Source organism: Heterocephalus glaber, unplaced genomic scaffold, assembly GCF_053883595.1.
Source record: "Heterocephalus glaber isolate CG9 unplaced genomic scaffold, H.glaber_assembly_v1.0 deba00001813, whole genome shotgun sequence".
NCBI classification, from domain to species: Eukaryota; Metazoa; Chordata; class Mammalia; order Rodentia; family Bathyergidae; genus Heterocephalus; species Heterocephalus glaber.
In genome coordinates, this window is record NW_028258484.1 from 1,095,473 (window position 1) to 1,103,051 (window position 7,579).

Genomic DNA, 7,579 nt, shown 5'->3' on the forward strand with positions numbered 1-7,579 from the left:
TTGCCTCTCCTTTTATGCTGTCCAAATTTCAAGGAAATCCACGAGAATGTCTACATATGGGGTGGCATTATAGACAGCTAAATTAGGTAGAAATATTATATGCAGTCAGACAGGGCTAGGCCCTCGAGGCAGTCAATGCAGATGAGAACATACATGGTTGGAAGTACTTCTGACAAATATTAAAGTCATAATGACCAGATTTGCATATTTCCCTAAGGAATAAACAAAAACTGAGATTTTTGGTACCACTCTTTTCAGATTCCCCACTTAAATAAATGATTATCTCATTAGGGTTGGGCCATCCTCTCCCACACACTAAGCTACTAAAACTAAAGACAAGACTAAGATTATAGATTATTGGTTAATAATGTCATCCATATCCCCTTGCTACTACTGGATCAATATTAGCTAAGTGGCCATACTTGTAATCTTATTGGTTGATTATAGTTTTGACCCACGTTGTACCTACTTCATGATTTTACTCTATAAAACTTTCTCAGAGAAGTGGGTTCATTGACAACCCATTCAGGAGCCCCCCCCCCCATCTCTCAGGAGCTATTTCTGTTACCCATTCCTATTCCCCATTTTTATTCCCCAATAAATTTTCCTACTGTTAACCTCCATTGTCCCATAAAAATTATTCTTTGACTTTGGGGAACATGAACTCAGCATGTCTGAGTTACATTTTCTCCTCTATATCCCTTGGATTTCTTGTCTCTGGTTAATATCAGATCTAGGCCATCCTATTGAAAACCTACTCAAATTCTCTCATTAAGTCCATGTACAGGGCTTTCGGAACTGTGCTGCGCATGTGTCTGGGATCTTGTAATTAACAGGTCACACCTACCACCTCCCAGCCAGCTTTGCCATGCCCTAATCTTCTGTCTCACAACCAACCAAAATGACAGACATGGCAGATCCATGGGACTGATTCACATGATGAACCTAAATGCCCACCAAATATGGTGGAACCATCTGAGTAAAAGGATGAAACTAAAATGGCTGCCAAAAATGGCAGAAAGGTGGACTGGGATGAAATAAAGCCTTGGGAAAGCAGCTCACTAAGGATATCTAGAGATAAAAGGCCATCTATGGGAATAGTGCAGATGAGATTTTGAGCACAAAAGGGGGTAAACTGAGGCAAGTGGCTATATTATAGGCAGCTAAGTTAAATAGATATTAATAAGCAGTCAGATAGGGCTAGGTCCTCGAGAGAGTCAGTGTAGAAGGTGAGAACACATCAAAACTGTGGCTGGAGGCACACTGAAGAAGGCAAGACCTCGAGATTAAAGTCACAAAGGGCAGATTTACATACTTCCCTGAGGGATAAATGAAAGCTTGAGATTATACTGTAATTGTATCCTCTTTGGGGGATTTCTCATAGAAATAGACCATTATATCACTTGGGATGAGCCATCCTCTCCAACCCACTAAGACTAAGACTACTAATACTAAAACTAAGGACAAGACTATGCCCTTGCTATGTGCCCTGTTTCACCACTGGATCAATATTAGCTAAGCTGCTATATTTATAATCTTATTGATTGATTATAGTTTGACACACATTGTATCTACTTCCTGATTTTGCCATGTAAAATATTCTCAGAGAGATGACCTTGGCAGCAACCCACTTGGGACCCCTCCTATCTCTCAGGAGCTATTCTTTTTTTGGGGGGGGTTATGGGGGATTGAACTCAGGTCCTTGCACTTGTGAGGCAGGTGGCAGAATCACTGAACTAAATCCCTGGCTCTTAGAAGCTATTCTTATTTACCATTCCATTTTTTTTCCCTTGAGACAGGATCTCACTGTGTAGTCCAAACTGGCCTTGAACTCACTATGTAGCCCAGGCTGGCCTGGAACTCACAGAGTTCTTCCTGCCTTAGCCTCCAGAGTGCTGAGATTATAGGTGTGTGCCACCATGCCTGGCCCTATTTCCCATTCCTATTCCCCAGGTTCCCAGGTATGTGCCTCATTCCTTTGAGGACCCACACTCCACTCTTGAACACCCATGCTCCACTCTTCAATGTGTCTTATCTCTCACTCTCAATAAATCTTTCCTACTCTTAACCTCTGTTTTTCCTTGGAATTCATGTTTTGATTTCGGAGAACATGAACTCAATACATCAGATTAGGAGTTATATCTCTCCTATATCACTACTCAAGCAGGAGATCAAGTTACAATAGGTATTTTTGCCAAAAGTGAGGAAACTGAGCAAAGCATCATGGAGAAGAGAAATGTAAGGATAGACAATCATAACCAACATGTATGCAAAAGCCTTCTTGGGCTCAGTGGAGCCTTCCACAACTGGAACTGATGCCCTGGCACCTCCCCAACCGATTCATACTCTCACTGAGTGACTGAAACTGGGCAAGAGAACAAAAAAAGGGAAGATAAACTTGAGCCAGCCCTGTGGGCTTCTTTTACCAGCTACGAAAAACAGAGACCATATGCTTCCCCTTCCCTATCCCACAAGGTGGGAGACAGCAGGAAACTGTTCCCAGAACCATGAGGAAGTTTTCTGAGTTCTTCAGCTTCAATTTATTTTTTTATCACCTTCTGTTTCCATGCCTTTCCCCAATAACCAAAAAGGATTTCAGCCCTCCAAAGAAAGAAAACTATCCTGAGAGAAAAGGAAGAAGAAGGGATTGGAGCTTTCCTATGGGAGAGAGAGAGAATGAAAGAAAAAATACCTTCTTGGCTGTAGATTTTAGAGAGAGAGAAAAACAAAACTGCCCAACAGGCCTTACCTGTTCCTGTTTGGCTTTGTCAAAATGTGCTACTGGGTTGCAGGGTATTGGGAACTCCTCTTAGAGATTTTTTCTAAGTTCTTTTTGTCCTGAACAAAGAATTGGACAAAACAAGTTCAAAAGGTAGTGAGGTCTTACATTTATTAAAGGTGAGAAAAGAAACATGTTGCACCTGCCTTGCAAGTGCAAGGTCCTGAGTTTGATCCCTGTTACCAGGAGAGAGAGAGAGAGAGAGAGAGAGAGAGAGAGAGAGAGAGAGAGAGAGAGAGAGAGAGACAGAGAGAGACAGAGAGAGAGGAAGAAAGAAAGAGAGAGAGAGAGAGAAAGAAAGAAAGAGAGAGAGAAAGAAAAAGAAAGAAAGAAAGAGAGAGAGAGAGAAAAGAGATATTCTGTGGAGGAAATGCAGGCTAATTAAAAATAGGAAATGTACACTCTGCAGAGTGAGAACAGACCATTGAGAAAGAGAATTCAGTGGCCAGAAGGTTAATGGCAGCCACTCTTCAGGATGGCATTAGGTCTAGGCTGTCCTATCAAAAATCTATTGGAGTTCTCACAACAGTTGAAGATAGCATTCTCTAATTGGTCCCAGGCACAGGGCTTTTGGGACTGTTTTTCTGCAAATTTCCTGGGTTTCCATTATTAACAGGTTATGCCCACTTGCTCAGCTGATTCGCTATGCCTTAACCTTCTGCCTCAAGACCTCATGGTGGCAACCACAGTCACTCAATTGAGAAAATTAAGTGCAATAGGTTTAATTGGATCCCAAGTTTCAGAGGTCAAGTGGCAGTACTCAACCTCCAAAGACAAGGCACATGTACTTATCATGATGGACAGCAGAAGCAGAGTAATGATCAGAATGATCCGACACATGTAGACCTATGGTGTTGGCTGGTTACCCATGGTGTCTCCAAAAATCAAATAGACAGGAAGCCCAATAAATTTTTTTCCATTAAGTTGATTGGTACAATTTAGATATGCAATACAGTTACATTAATCATTGGGAACTTGTACCTTTACATGATATATCTTGGTTCTTACTTTTTCCCCATTCCCCTGCCCCACCTTCAACCCCTCCACCTCTCCCTATTTACAAAGACGTTTTTCCATTTTTGAAGCCCAATAAGTTTTTACTAGATTTATATAGTTGGAAAAATTTAAGGGGGATGAACAGAAACTTATCTCAAATTGTGGTAACAGAGTCAGGGCCTCTCAACCAATTTCCAGATTTGAGCCACTTTACAGGTCTAGAAACCCTTGAATGAAGGGGTGGCTGGATTCCCTTGGGGAGGGACCCTGGTGCACCAGCAAGAATTTATACTGTCAATCTTTCTACTATAGCCAAGATTCACAGGTCCAGGAATCAAGAGGTGAAAGTAGGAGTGGTATCATTCATTACCCCTAGTGATTCACTAGCAAGGTTTCTGCTTCGTGTTTCAGTAACCTTATGCTTTACTGGCCTAGAAGTCTTAGTTTTAGGGGGTAGAAGACTTGTACCAGGAAGCATAACAATGATTCCATTGAACTAGGAACTAAGACTTCCCCTGGTCATTTTGGGCTCCTCCTGACTCTGAGTAAATAAGCTAAAAAGGGAGTTACAGTGTTGGCAGGGGTCCGGACTATCAAGCAACTATTAGACTATTATTCTACAATGGAGGAAAGGAAGAATACACTAGGAGTGCAGGAAATCCCTTTGGGTGCCTCCTAGTATTACCACGCCCTGTTATTAAAGTCAATGGGAAACTACAACAATCCAGTCCAGGCACGGTGACAAATGACTGTATGAGTCTCCCCACCAAGGAAAGAACCAAGACCTACTAAGGTGCTTGCTGACGGACAAGGGAATACAGAATGTGTATCAGAAGTTATAAATATCAGCTACAGAAATGAGGATTGTTTAATGTGCTTCCTTTGTAATAGAATGTTAGATTTAATATTGGTTAAGTATTATTAAACCTTTATTATAATGTTTAAGTTATGAAATGTCAGGAGTATGCATCACCCAAAGGAAAAAATTTGTCTTCTATTTTGGGGGAGGGAATCAGTGTGCTTCTGTTTGTATGTGGGATAGTTGTACCATGTTAGGCATAATTATGAACCTGCTATTGTATGTGGAGACTAAGTGTGGTTTAAGGAAATGTGTCTGGTTGTCAAGTTGAGGGGTGAATTGTGATAGTTAATTGTGGTGTCAACTTTAATTTTAAAAATGCCTATGATTGATCTAGCATAGTTCTGGGTGTAGATGATGGATTTACTGAAGAAAGAAGACTCCCCTTACCCCCACTAGGTATGGGTTGCACCAACCAATAGTCTTGTAGCCTGGATGGAATAAAAAGAAAAAGAAGAAGGAAGTTTCACTTCTGTTTCTTCAAAGGAACTCCATCCAGTCTTTGCCATTACCTTTGGATATTCATCTCTAGCCTTCTAACACAGAGCCTTCAACTTCCTACTACAGACTTGCATGGGACTGTACAGTGAGCTCCAGGACTTTGACTTTTGACTAGATCCTTTGGATCTCCTGTATACAGACAGCATTTTTGCTTTCTTCCACACCTGATTTTGCAGGTATAAGCCTACCTTATAAATCCATATATACATGTACATGTACATATAATCTGTTGCTCTAGTGAGCACTGACTGATACAGTCCCACAGAGACCCACAGGTCAAAGGGTTTGTCACCAGCCTGTGGTACTAATGAAGGTGGTGGGACCTATAAAAAGTGGGGGATAGTGGGAGGAAGTTAGATTATTGGGAGTGTGCTCTTGAAGGGGATACTGGAATCCTGACATCTTTTTGTTTTTCTCTGTTTTGCAACTGCCATGAGGTGAGCAGCTTTGCTTCATTACACCTGCCCTGCCACATTGTTCTGCTTCATCACAGACTCTGAGCAAGTGCACCAAGCGAGCACAGGCTGAAACCTCAAAATAAAATTTTCCTCCTTATAAGTTAATAATCTCAAGGATTTTTTGTTATTTTTTTTAACAGTGAGGGAAAGCTGACTAACATAGAGTCAGGGAGCAGGGCTATATTTGTGTTTGTCTGCTGGCTAAGACAAAAGTACAAGTGAATACCATGAACTAGATCAGGAAAGCAAGTCATCTTGTCTGAACATCCCAGCAAGCCTGTGAGGAGAGACCCTTCCTTCCTATAGATGGGTCCACCTTTGAGCTTCAGTGCATCCATCCAGAGCACAAGTACATGCTCAGTGAGGATGCAGGATCACCAAGAAGGTGGGGGTCCATCTTCACTGGCTCACAGTCCAGGGCCGCATGGTGACAAAGCTGATATCCACTAAGAAGCTAATGAGACTACTGGTGCCTGCACAGGTGATGTGCATAACTTGATATGGGGGACCTGGAAGGATTTCTTGAAGAAGGGACATGTGAGCTGGGGTCTGAAAGATGTGTGGACTTCATGAGGCCCACAGTCTACAGACCTTATAAGATTGGTCTTATGATTTTTTGTCCTGTTAGCCTCATGCTGGAAACAAGCCCCATGATGGCAAGAGTTTGTTTTCTGTCCTGTTCACCAGAATATCCTAGCATCTAGACCAGTGCATGGCATGTACATGGTACTCAAAATATTTGAGTAATTTTTGAAATCACTCAAAATATTTATTGGATAGAGGAATAGATGGATAGACAGATAGATGAAAGAATATATGGGATGGATATATGGATAGATGGATGGATGAATGGATGGTGTATCAGGCAGTGCTTACTAGAGAAACAGATTTAATGCAAGATTATACAATATAAGAATTTACAAGATTGGCTTATAATGGCCACCCACAGAGTCAGGTGTGGAAGAGTGCAAAGGGTCTCTCTCTGCTCTGGAGATCCAAAGGATCCAGTTGAAGAGCTGGAGCTCACTGTAGTGACCCACACAAGTCTGTACCAGGAGGCCAAAAGCTCTGTGCTGGAAGATTGAAGAGTCTGCACTGGAAGCTAAGAAATAATGCCCACAGTGAAGGTCAAGACTGGAGCTCCTCTGAAGAAACAGAAGCAAGCCTTCTTTCTTCATTTCCCTTTTATACCATTCAGGTGGCAAACACATTGGTTGCTGTCACACCCAGTAAATCCTGGCAAATCTTCAGTAAATCCCCTCAGCCACATCCAGAACTTTGCTGGTCCAATTTAGCTGGGTGTTTCTTACTTGAGTTGACACAGTCAGTTAACTATCACAGATAGATATACAGGTAAATGTGTAGATGGATAGATGAATGGACACATGGGTGGACACATGGGCAGATGTGTGGGCAGGTAATGGGTGGGTGGATGAGTAGATCAAACAGTGGGGGAAATAGATGGACTTGTGAACTAAATATCATAAAAAGACGCATAAAGCAAAGGTCATGAGAACTTCCAGGAAGATGATGGAGTGGTGAGCAGCAGAGAAAAACCCTCTCTGAGATTTGGTGTCCTGACACTGGAATACAGAGGTGCAAGGAGGAGGAGATGGAGGGAAGTGGGTCCCTGGGACCCAGGAAGGATCTGAGGTGAGAAGTGAAGTCCATGGGGAGAGCGAAGAGAGATTGTAACAAACAGGAGGGAGGTAGCAAGTAATGCTTTCTCCCAGATCCCAGACACTCAGGGTGGGAATGGTGGGTCAAACCTGCAGATGCACAGTGACTGCTGGCAACCCTAGAGGCCTGTATGGAGAAACACACCAGTGGAACAGAGCAGTGGAGACACTGGACTGCAGCAGCTGGTGAGTTATCTGGGTTCAGAGCTCACACAGGAGAGGGTGCTTGGCTGGTAGCTGTCTTGGAGAGAAGCCAACTTGGTATTGGGAAGATACCAAGAAGAGGAATAGCTGAGTCAAATGGAAC